This window comes from Pongo abelii, chromosome 14 (genome assembly GCF_028885655.2).
Source record: "Pongo abelii isolate AG06213 chromosome 14, NHGRI_mPonAbe1-v2.0_pri, whole genome shotgun sequence".
Taxonomy (NCBI): domain Eukaryota; kingdom Metazoa; phylum Chordata; class Mammalia; order Primates; family Hominidae; genus Pongo; species Pongo abelii.
Window position 1 is genome coordinate 107537643 of NC_071999.2, and position 13562 is coordinate 107551204.

At 37.3% G+C, this 13562-nt stretch overlaps 1 protein-coding gene across 7 annotated transcripts in view; it reads right to left on the reverse strand.

Annotated features, from left to right (window-relative positions):
- Positions 1 to 13562, reverse strand: part of NALCN (sodium leak channel, non-selective) — a 365066-nt gene that overhangs the window by 278224 nt on the left and 73280 nt on the right. The window lies entirely within an intron of this gene.

Consider the following 13562-nt stretch of genomic DNA (forward strand, 5'->3'; position numbering starts at 1 on the left):
TACAGTGCCTGCATAATGCAAATAGTTCAAGGACCTCTCCTTCCCTGATATGGTTTAGCTGTGTTTCCACCCAAATGTCATCTTGAATTGTAGCTCCCATAATCCCCACGTGTCGTGGGAGGGATTCAGTGGGAGGTAATTGAATCATAGGGGTGGGTCTTTCCTGTGCTGTTCTCATGATGGTGAATAAGCCTCACGAGATATGATGGTTTTATAAAGAGCAGTTTCCCTGCACAGGCTCTCTTGCCTGCCCCCATGTAAGATGTGCCTGCCACCATGTAAGACATGTCTTTACCTCTTCACCTTGTGCCACGATTGTGAGGCCTCCCCAGCCATGTGGAACTGTGAATCTATTAAATCTTTTTCTTTATAAATTACCCAGTCTCAAGTATGTCTTTATTAGCAGCATGAGAGCAAACTAAATATATTCTTTAAGCCACAAAAGTAACACGAGTATCAGTAAGAATGGTTGATATCCATGAAACTGCAGCAAACACAACCCCAGTCATAGTTCAGGCCAGAGTACCCCTGAAAAATGAGCTCATAGCCAGTGGAAATGAGCTCATAGCCAATATTATAAACCACACAAGAAAATGAACTATTGTAAAGGAGAGTTAGAAAATATGGAAGCACTAGAAACAAATTCTAAAATAAGCATGTTTAAAATGTTTGGTGAGATGAAGAAAAGATTAGAAAGAAAACAGCAAGAACAGGAATCTAAGATAAAAGAACAGGCAGGTTTGAAACAGAATTAAATAGAAAGATTAGGTATAAAAATTATAGATGTTGGAATTGAAAATTTGATAAATAAATAGCAGTCTAGACACACTGAGAGAAAATTAAGAGTTCAGCAAAGAATTTGAGCTTGAAAATATGTAAACAACTCTTGGAAGGATGGAGAATGATAGAAGATTCCTTGTGCATCTAATCAAGGATCAAGAGTGTAACCCAGGATCCCTGGGTTTTTGGGTACACACTGTGAAGAAATATCCACTTTTAACTGCTGCACCTTGAGTTTCCGTTGTTTAAAAATGTTCTAGGAAGAAGCTGAGCCCCTGCAAAACAAACAACAAACACACTAAAAACTGGTCCCAGGCATCCGGGGATGCCTGAGCTGGAGATGAACTTTGGAGACCTCTTCGCCTTACCATACCAAATGCCCTGCCCAGGGAAGAGCTTATGTGCCATTTTCTGTATGGGCAACATATGAAGAAGCATGAACAACAGCTGTGCCTGCCTGCACTCCACCTCTGCATACAGTGACTCAGCTAAGCAGCCTCCACAAAGCCCTGTTCCCACCTGTGTCTGGGGAGGCCCTGCTTTGGGAACTATCCCCAGTGTTCTACTTACTTGTTACCGGTAATGAAATCCCTTGGTTAAATCCTCCTTGGTTGTGGTCATTGGACTGCCACCTGCCAAGCAACTGAACCCACCCATTGTGTGGTAACAAGAGGAGAAGTCAAGAAAATAGAGGGAAGTTAGAAAGCACGATTTAAAGACATGGAGGATAGAATAAGAAATATATGATAAAAACAAATATTAATCAGTATTCCAGAAAATAAAGAATAGAGAGAATGGAGAAGAGAGCTGTTTTGAGAAGATAATATCTAAAAACCTTCCAGAATTGAAGAAAGGCATGGGTCTCATATGCAGAGAATGAGTTCACAGTAGATAAAAAATAAAAATCCATGCCTAGGCATAGGATACTAAGACCATAAGAAAGCAAGGACAAAGGGTAAATCTTAAAAACTACCAGAGAAAAAGGGTGTTAAAAAACCCCCCAAAATCACACACAAAAAAAGGAAAGCCTTAAAATAAGACTCATGGTAGGCTTGTTATTGGCAGTAATAGACTCCAGAATACAATGAAAATATCTCAGGTTTTATGTCCAATCAATACCAAAGGAGAATTCTGTACTCGTTGAAGCTAATTATCAAAAATAAGATAAATTAAAGCCATTTTCAGAAAAAGTACACAGGAAGCAGAAATGTTTAGCCAGGTACAAAATGAAGGTGGCACACTTAATTTATGCTACTATAGATCTTATTTAACAAAAGCAAAAATAAAAACGTAATTCTCTAATAAAAACATTTGTTTCAGAGGTTAGACAAGTTACGTAAATGTGAGAAATAAAGGAAATAGGGGAATCGAGACTTGCAGCAAATGTGGAGTGCTCACGCTTCACTTTAACAAAGTCATAGTAAAAAAAAAAGTTGGGAAGCAATGTATGTGCACACGCACACACTCGGACAGGCACGCCTGCATCCAGCACATGGCTGTAAGAACTACTACAGGTCAATGATCCATCCTTTCTTCTGAATTTATTTCATCTTCACTTCTTGTTTTATTTTAGCATCTCTGTTTGAGAGATGTTCTTATTTATTTACATCATTCTGTTTTCAGTACCCATATAGAGTAAGTGCAAAATAACTTGTTTGTTGAATATATTATTTATGAATACATCTCATTCTTCTGCTTACTGTGAGAAAGCATCTCATATTATTTAAGAATGGTTACATTCTCAGAAAAATAGAAATACATCTCGCTTTTCTACTTATCTAAAAATAAATCTGATCAATAATAATCTTTATAGTAGCAATTGTGGTAGTGGTTGTTATTTTTGTTTTAATGGTGGCAGCTTATATTTATTAGCCATTCATGATTTATTCTAATATGTTTACTTTAGTTTTAATTTTATTTAGCATATTTAAGTTATTTAGCATGTTTTAGTATATTTAGAATATTTTGCTCTTATGATTTCAGAATCCCAAGGCCTAAGGGAGTGAGAGCTGAGGGGTAGGGAAGAATAAAGGAGAAAAATGGATGGGCTCTCTCCACTGTCCAGTGACTGCTCAGGATGACCAACTTCTTTTTCATAGCCCACATGACTCAGGCTAGAAGCACTTTGTCAAAGGCTGGGGGCTTTCTCTCTGGAGAAGGAGGCTCTTACCTCTTCAGCAGGGTTTTGGCTAAGCAGGGCTCACAAGCTGGAACATGGAAGCCCCTAGAGTTCAAGGGTCAGGTCTTCATTAGCCTTGAGGTAAGAGCTGTGTTAAGGCTTTCCTAAATAACACTATTATTATTTTTTGCTCCAACTGATTAGTTGATAAAACTGATTTGATTTCATAGAGTGTCCAGGGAATTATGTTCTGCGGGCTGCTGTCACCAGCAGAGAAAGTTTCCTTGACTCTCCATACACGATTTCCATGCCAGTCTATTCACATTTGTTTCATGTGAGTATCTGGCTTAACAGAGAAGTCATACGTTCAAACGAACAGTGAAATTGGAGGCTAGAGTTGGATTTGAATTTGATTTAAATTTTCAATTACTAAATTTCTGCAGAATGATGATTTTTAAAAGGCAATTTATCGAAAATAAAATTCTCATAAATGTGATCAGCCAGTCCTCAAGTATATACCGAGTTCAATGAGAGTGAGAAAAGACATCAAAAGAAGTGCCTGAGGCTCTGCTCCCACCTGAGACAACTGGGTCTAGTGAACTAATCCAGAAGATAAGGGTAAAACACACACAGGCACGCATGTGTGTGCACAAACACACACACTCCCAGACGGTGGGACACATGTAGAATGAAGTAACGAAGTGTCAACTTTGATGCACAAACCTTGCTATCACAGTTTGGATAGAAGGGAGATGAGTGCTGCTGGCAGATTAGGGGAAACTTACCTGAGTAGGTCCTGAAAGGTGAGTCATAGGAGATGAGGGGAGTAGGAGAGAGGCACTCGAGGAAGAATGGGATGAACACATACATTCAAGAAGAGAATGGACTGCCAGTGTTCAGAAGAGTACAGAGTATGGAATATGAAATGCCTACATTATTTTTTTCCTTCAATATTTATGCATATTAAAAAAGAATACCTTGTATTTATAAAAATTCACTCACGCAATAAGGGCAGTACTATGAATCCTTGTCTTTTTAAAAAGTAAACCGCCAGCTATCTCTTATATTAAAAATGTGCATATCCTTTCACCCAGAAATTGTTTCTAGGAATCTGTTCTAAAGCATAATCACACATGAGCACAGAATGTATATATGCCTGTATTCAACACAGCGTTACTTATTGCAGGGAAAGACTGAAAACGACTTAAATGTCTATCAGTAAGGGAAGAATGAAAAACATTTTATAATATACCATGAAACTTACAGAGAGGGAAGAAGAAATGAGAAAAGGAAGGAAGAGAGGGAAGGAGGGAGCGAATTATATATGGCAGAATTTATTTCTTAAATCATCAAATATCTTACATTATTTGACGTATTACTTTTTTAACTTATAAATGTTTAAAATACAACTATAAAAATGCTGATTTCTTGGAATCCACTAGATATTTCCAATGAACACTGTCTTCTACGTATAACATGAAATAAATCATCACTCTATGCCCTCCAAAATTTACTTTTAAAATTGCCTTTCACTGTCTGATGAAAAACTCCTCTAGTCACTGCCTTTTCTCATCCATTCAACAAGAACTCCTAAACGTCTTTCAGCAGACAATGGACAACCTTATTTTTAAAAAAATCATGCCTGCAATTTCTGCCTTTAAACTCCTTTCTTCCTAACATTCTGAATAATATCTGGACATCTAATTTCAGTTTAAGTAAGTCTGTGGCCCTATTTGAGAACCTGAGAAACCTAAAGACAGTCCCTTTAAAAATCCTCAAGCACACATTTCATGTAACCTAGGGGCACTCATGATTCAAGATACAAGGATAAAACTCCTTGCATTTGGCTAAGGGTTTTCACAAATATTCCTCATAGGATGTTTCTTGATCTTGTCCTCGACTCAACAAAAATATGTCAGGTTTTCCTTGTTCCATGATAAAGGAATTTTTATCAGAGCAAACAGAATTATCATAGATGAAGCCCTTTTAGTTGAATTCTATTATCTTAGTTCTCTCTTCCATATGTGTTTTCATAAAAATCAATAAGTAATTCCTACGGCAACAGTAAACATCAAGATAAATGCATCAAAAAAACCCTTTGGTGCTTTTTTTTTTGAAAGCATTATAAATCTCAATTACATATTTTACACTTAGTCTTTACTGGGCTTTTTCTTTTATGACTGCGGTAAAAATGTACGTTCTGTAATAAATCATGGTTGTAGATATATAACTTTCTGTTTTCTATTCATTTGTAAAGTTCTCATCTGATATCACATACTGTAGCATGAAATATGGTTTAATATCATTTAACTCTGATGAATCAATTTTTAGCAGCAGCATCAACAAAGTTCAATTTACATCCCATTATAATTTGAATAAAAGTAATTTTCTTTCATCATATTTTATGTCCATATTTAACATCAGAGGTAATAAGAGACAAATTATAAAAATAATAGAATACTAATAGAAAAAGATATAGAAAGTTATTTCAAAGTCAAAGAAATCCTGTGTTAAAACTAAAACACTGGACCCGTGTAAGTGGATCCATTGTCAATCCTATTTCAGCAAGACACAGGGGTAGTCCGAAGCACAGAAATCCACCAGTGATGAAAATAATAACTGATATTTCTAAATCAATATTTAATAAAACTGATTTATGACCCACACAGAGAGCTGAGTCCATAGCTTATAGTCAATACTACCCAAATTCAAAGAAGAAAAATACCACAAAAGTAAATAACAGCTACAGTATATTTCTCCTTGTAAAAAATACCAGTCCCAAATTTCAATACTCATAATTATGTTCTTCAGAAGTGAGTTGGGAATACAGGAAATCTGGCAGACTCAATCACCCTTTACCTTAGTTTTCTGCATTTTCTTGAAAGGCCCAATTAATTTATTGTTGCCAAAAACAATTCACGAAGATTACAAGTCATCATCTTAAATTTGTTCTTAGCATCCAAAATCCACATTTTAACTCCTGTGGAGCTGACGACTTGTAGTTTTCTTATCTAATATTTTAAGGAGGATATATACAGAAAAGCTTTATAATTTTTTCATAAAGAAAACTAATAAGGTAAATACTGTTTATGTCACATTCTAATAAAGAAATTAATTAATGTGGATTTCCAAAATCACCTTAGATAAATTTGTTGGTTAATTTGTGATAATTTAGAAAGCAAATTTAAATATTCATATCTCAAAGAAAGTAAATTCAAATACACAACAGAAATTAATGCATGTAGCTATAAATTACGTATAGCAAACACATGCCTTATCATGGCATTTTGAATTTAGTTCAAATACACATAAAACTTACTAAAATATACCAAATAGCATATTTTCTTTTGCTTGCTGAGTTCTCTCCCACATCTCTAGCCATGATGTGTCTACCATCTAATTTTACATCAAAAGTAGTATTTACTAATTTTTTCTGGCATTATCTCTAATCCTTGCCCAGATGTTTATAGCTCAGTAGCTTATAAAACTGCATTGCCTCCCAGGTACATTTTTTAATATTTATATTCTTTCATTCAACTAACATATATTATGCACAAACTCTCTGTCCCACAGAATACAGAATACAAGGGACTAGACTTAAATCCAGAGACCAACCCCTTAAGGGGCCATCAGTTTGCAGTGGGTGTCACATTCCTTCATATTTACTCTTTATTTATTTATTTTTTTTTTTGAGACAAAGTCTTGCTCTGTTGCCCAGGCTGGAGTTCAGTGGCTCACTCTCGATTTACTGTAACCTCTGCCTCCCAGATTCAAGCGATTCTCCTGCCTCAGCCTCCCGAGTAGCTGGGATTACAGGCACCTGCCATCATGCCCAGCTAATTTTTGTATTTTTGTAGAGACAGGGTTTCACTATGTTGCCCAGGCTGGTCTTGAACTCCTGACCTCAGTTGATCTGCCTGCCTCAGCCTCCCGAAGTGCTTGGATTACAGGCTTGAGCCACTGTGCCCAGCCCACATTTATTCTTTTGTCTAAGACTTGTCTAAAGACTTCAGGACAAGAGGGAGGTCACCATGTTGCAGGATATGCCACTATGGCAGGTCACTGTTTTGGAAGATGTGTTTCTTCCATCATCATAACGAGACTTTATAATGGACCAGGTGTCCTGACAAGCCACAGGAATGAAGGTTACTCATGGCTGACTTCTCTGGTAACGTAGTAGTTTGTAGATCAAGAGCACAGGCTTCAGCCTCAGCACACAGGGCAGCAAGACGTGGCTTCCAAATGCGGATGGTAAGAGGCTCTGGGAGAGTTCATTCTTGCTTATCTCATTCTCCCCACTCATCAACTGAGGGATAATGATACCTCATGGGCTTATTTTGAGGATTAAAAACACAATGGATAGAAAACCTTTTCACCGGTGCCGGGCACATAATACGCAATCAATAAATGATAACAACAGTTGTCCTAAGTAATGACAGTAATTACAAAAGTAACGACTGTCTGATGGACAATTAGTCACCACAAGAACATAGTGTTTATTATTTGCTGGCTTTGCCTTTGACTTTTGTATACATAGAACAGGCAAAGTGATCTACTATATACAGCTCGTGTAGTGTTAAGGGCATATGTTGTATGTCTTTTCTATTCGTTATTTTCAGAATGTCTTGATTTATAGTTTATCTTGCTTGTGGGCTTCCTCTGCTATAAGCTGTTTCAGTTGAATTTCATTTATTCTGGATTTTTTTGAAAATGGGCTTTTGTCATTTATTCTGATGATTCTAAAGACTAATAAAAAATGCATGACAGCGATTTACTTCCTAAGTGACTTTTCAGGATGAATTTTATCATCCAATGACATTCATTAGGTTGTTTAGTCCAGACTGAACATGTTTTATTTTTTACCTGACTGTATAATGAATGAAGGGTTCAAACCACCACCTGAAGAGTTCTGTTCTCATCCCTTGTACCAAATGTTTTACTTTCTTTTAAAATGTCATGACCAGGAATCACCAGTTCGATGGTGTTTTTTTGCTGTGATTTATTTCCCATATACGATATATTTCATGTTGCTTTCTTTCTAACTGGCACGTCACCTCTGTTTGGATAATGGTCTTCCCCATCAGCATTTCACTAAAGGGAAATAATGCTAACATTCTACTAGAAAATTAAGAATAAAACTAAGCTTTGCAAATTATTTTTGAATTTTCTTCTTAAACACTATTTTGAGTTGTAAGACGGTTTGGTGGAAACAGCAAGTATAGTGGACATCTGCAAATCTGGAGAAGTGAGTTCAGCCTGCCTCTGCCTGGAGTTCTCTGTAACTCTAATCCCACTCACTCTGACTCTCAGATCCCCACCTGTGTGGGTAAAACGCATGACTGCATTATCTGTTCCAGCTCTAAACTTCTGTTATTTCATTTCCAGTGTTATTACAGAAAATCAGTGTCGCCTCTTTTATGTCTCAGCTTTTATGTCTCATATGTTTATGAGCAAGTGAGAACAGCGGAAGTAGGAACCGAAAGTGGGGTAAGTATTCAGAAAAGGGAAGACAAATTTTCTAAATAGGGTAAGTTGCTGTGATTTTGTGTCACATCGACAGTGTGGCTTTTAGGATGTTGTCAATCCCCAAACCTTTCCACTGTATGATTCCTACCCACCTTGCCACCCATACTGCAATCGCGGAATCTCAATGTCTGCTAAACAAATTTTGCGATTTTGCAAGATGTCCTTTAGATTATGTCTACTACTCAGGAAGCTTGCAACATGGGGAGTGTGTGATATCTTGAGTGCATGGGCTAATGTCTTAGCGGGGATGAGTTAGTTGGGGGTCCTTAGGAAGGAGTCACAGGAAAGCTATCCAGAAATAAAGATGGAAAGGTCCATAAATGGAAGAAAGAGACAGAAATAACCAGTATCTCAGTCGTCACGTGGCTCAGGGAATTAGAGGAGGTCAGAAAATAAATCACTTAGTGCTGGAGACCCTGCACATCACAGCATGGCTGTGCCTTCTGCTCAGTGCCCCAGCTGGTGCTTTACTTAGGCTCTGTGGAAGGAGCACCTGTTGAAAGGCTGCTGAAAGGGAGAGGCTCCAATCCAGGGGTCACAGATTGGAATGTATAGGGATAAATAAATAAAATTAAACATATGCATGATGCTTCATCAAACTGTAGAAAATTCAATGACACGGGCTAAATGTTGATCAGATTCTAGAGAGAATGGTACAAGCACAGAAGTGAGAACATTTGTGAGAGGGGAGAGGAATAATTGACGAATAAAGACCAAACATCACCAAAAATTTGCCTTCTAGGATGCTAGTCATTGATTGGAATAAAATGAAATGGGAGATATAAGTCAACATTGGCAAGATGCAAGGTTAAGAACACCGTGTCCCGGCCGGGTGCAGTGGCTCACGCCTGTAATCCCAGCACTTTCGGAGGCCGAGGCGGGCGGATCACGAGGTCAGGAGATCGAGACCATCCTGGCTAACACGGTGAAACTCCATCTCTACTAAAAATACAAAAAAATTAGCCAGGCATGGTGGCATGCACATGTAGTCCCAGCTACTCGGGAGGCACAGGGAGGAGAATTGCTTGAACCCAGGAGGCAGAGGTTGCAGCGAACCAAAATTGTGCCACTGCACTCCAGCCTGGGTGACAGAGTGAGACTCCATCTCAAACAAACAAACAAACAAACAAAAAACACCATGCCCCTGCTCCAATGCCTCTCCCTTGAATAAGATACTGGAAAAACCTGCATAGTTAATGCCTGTAAACAAAGGGAATCATATCAGATGCTGTCTGTGAGTGTGAAAATATCTATGTCCTGCCCTCCCTTATTATTACGCCATTTTCCCTCAAATAACACAGAGATACATTCATATTTTGCCCGTGCATCTCAATTTCTAGCTCATTCTGTGTTTGTTCTACGCTACACAGTACTCTAAGTGTAGTTTCTCAGTTGCTCTTTACATTAACTCTATAAGGTAGGTCTATCACTTACCCCATTTCCTAGATGGGGAAATTGAGGCAAGAGAGGTTAATTACTTTCCTAAGGCTGTCACACTAATATAAAGTGGAGCCATGATCTAAACCCCAGGGCCATTCTTTTGAACAACTGTGTTTCAAGCAAACTTTACCACAAAGGAGTCATGTGCCCCTATTAGTTTTAAACATGCTACAGCAAATAGCATAACTCTATTCAGAGGTTAAAAAATATACTGTTTGTTACTTTTCTTTTGAGAACTATTATCAAGATTTAGAAAGAATTGATTCCAATATTATTACTCATATTGAAATGATTTTTTGGGACATGGTCATAGATAACATTATTTGGATTTTTGAGTTATTTCTAAAGAAAGTAATTTCTGGGTTTATCATGCATTCTCATGACAAGTATGCATATATCTCTATTATACGTTTCATATATTGTATAAATGTTACTTTTTTAACTGCTAAACGTGAACGTTAAGAATATCAACATAATTACACTATCTCCCCCAGTTTTCATCTTATCTCTTCTAGATATTCATAATTTGTAATATTTACATTGTATTTTGTAAATCCTACAGTTACATTAGCTTTGTTCTTACAACAAATAGATACTAGAGACTAGCTCATGAGAAACTCTTGATTGGCTGAATGTTTTCAAGAAGATTTCATGCAAAATATAGTCTCTATGTTCTTGCCTCTTCAAAAATATTCAGAAAGAGCTTGACCCATTCTTTCCCTAAAGAATTTGTAAGCATCGTGCCATTCATTACATTCTAGAGTTCCATATTGACATGAAGTTTCAGGCCTCTCTGATGTACCTCCTTATAGCTAACTTGACTTTTTTTTTTTTTTCCTGGATGCCTAATGAATGTTTTTTTTGGCTTTGATTTCCAACAATTTTACTAAGATGTGTCTCAGTGTTGACTGTTCTATGTTCACTTACTGAGACAAGCTGTATCCTTCAAATCTGTAATTCAGTGCTCTGTTTCCTGTTAAGTTTTTATGAGTTATATATCATGATTTTTTCTCAGTTTTAGAAGTACCTCAAAGTACATTTTTCATAGATGTGGTCCTCATTCTTTCAATTATGACTCATCTTTGAAATACATTTTTGTTAGACCAGATACCTGTCACTGTTTCACTTTGGGGAGGAACAGGGTAATGTTGTAGGATAGTGCAATGGACAGAATGCTGATGTTTCCCCCAAATTCATTTGTTGAATTTCTAACCCCCATGGGGGTGATGCTACCAGGAGGTAGGACCTTTGGGTGTGATTAGATCATGAAGGTGGAGCCTACATTAATGGTATTAGTAATCTTATGAAGGAGGTTCAAGAGAGACCCCTTACTGCTTCTACTACATGAGGACACAGTGAAAAGGTGCCATTCCATGAACCAGGAAGTGGGCCTTCACCAGGCATGAAATCTGCTGCTGTCTTGATCTTGGACTTCCCAGCCTCTAGAACTGTGAGAAATAAATTTCTCTTGGTTATGAGACACTGATTCTATGACATTTTGTTACAACAACCAAAATGGACCAAGATGGAATTGAAGGTTTTTATAATACAGGTGTGTGTGTATGTGTGTATTTCTTTAGTCCAATGGTTCATAACTCTGCATGCACATAAATTAATCACCTGGAGAGCCTTTAAAAGCCATCTATTCCTTGGATCACTCTAAGGTTGTGATTTAATTGACATGAGGATGGTGCTTGAGAATCTGTGTGTTTTAAAAGGCTCCCCAGGTCATCCTAAGTTATAGTGGCCATGAAAACCTTCCGTTTAGCTTTTATCCCATTCTAGCCAACCCAGATCAGCAGCGACAAAGCAGTTGTGTCCCCTCCACTCTATCTCCCCACCAACTGCTTGCAGAAATGAGGGCCTCTGCCTTGTGATGCTGCATGGGGTCCTAGTAAGCCTCCACAATCAGCCTTTTCTCTGATTCCCTGACTTAAATATGAGACGGTTTTGCTCCTCCAGGAACATGCATTATCTTAGAATATTGCTATCCTGCTGGTGCTGTCTGAGACCCACAGTAGGCAGAATCCTCTCAGGAAGTTTTCTGTTAGACGCCCAGTCCTGTGATGTGGTTTGTAGTTACAGTTTTTCAGAGTTCTTAAATATGAAAATTTCATTTCTGTTTCTCAATCTTCTTGATATTTGGATGATTTTGGGGACACAAAGAGGCAAAGATGTGTTTACTCTTCAATCTTACAACAGGGGTTCCTTGTAATTTTTTCTACTCCATGACTATGGCTTTTAATATATTTTAAAATTTGAATTTTTCAACATCATCAATGTTAAATCTTAATGAGACATAAAGCTACGTATGCCAGAAATTTTATAAGTGAATTGAAATTCATGTTTTGAACGGTAATTTGATTAGTAAGAAAAGGAAATGGGCTCCTTTTTAACTAATCATAATTAGTTACATATTCAAGTATATTAGCCAAATTCATATGCATAATTAGGCACCTAATTATGTTTTAAATTCAAATGCATGCATGAAGAGATGATCACATGTGTCTAATAAAATATTTTATTTTCCTCATTTTGGGCAAAACATTGTCTTTTGTTTCCATAAGAACTTTTAAATACAGTAGTTTGTGTGTCTACAGAGATACATAATATCAGGAAGTAGCTATCAATTTCAATCTAAATTATAATGACCATTTAAAAATGTTTTGGTTATGGTATAAGATCAACATTTCATTATCTAACAATTAGTCATACAGTGATGATGAATTTGGGAAAAATAAGCAAACAGATGAAATTAGGCCTGTATAGAAAAGAAGGAGTCATGAGGAATAATGAATATCGCCAACAAAAACAGACAAAATCAGGCAAAAGAACAACAAGAAAACAACTTAATTCTCTATTGTGGCTCTACGTCCTCATACAAACATGCCTGGTTACCAATGAATTAAAAGGACTTACGCTTTGTTGAGCCTATTAGTAAATATTTATGGAGGGCTCCCTGTGAGCCAGGCATAGCCCTGTGCCCTGGAGACTTGAAGATGAAAAGATGCACTTCCTGTTTTCAAGGAGCTTAAATCCTTGGGAGATAAATTAACAGTACAGCTATAGTAAGATAATTGCTTTAGTAGGGGGCGGCTGCCTCCAAGGCAATTTCCTCCTAGAATTGGTCCTCTCGAGCCAGCACACTACAAGGAGACTTTTTCTCTCAAAAAGAGATTCTACCCTATATTAAGCAAAGCCATTGTAAGTCAGAATGAAGAAAGATGAATCAACTTGAATATAATGCCGCATTTTGAGTTTGGGTATGATTGTTGCATTAAAAATGGTGAGGGTGTGAGGTGCTTTAGCTACATGATTTTTAAAAATTGGAGGCTATTTTCTGTAAGGGCGACCTTAACCCTGGAATGGTGACCACTCTCCATAGAAGACATGGATACACTCAGACCCTAAAAGAAAAGTTGCAGACTCTGATAAGGCATGCATCCTAGTCATGCCCAGCTGTTGGAACTCCTGAAGCTTATTTCACACAGCCTATCAGCCTATACATCTCGCCTCCCATACCACATCTGTAATTTCTTCCTCATGCCTAAAAGTTATTGGTGTAATTCATGACGCCTCTGTACTTTTGAGACAGAGGGAAGGATTTAAGATTAATTACAAAGTTGGATAAGTTTAAGAGAGTATAGAAAATTGAAATTGCTTCACATCAGTTGGCTTCTGGATTTTTGTGAAATAG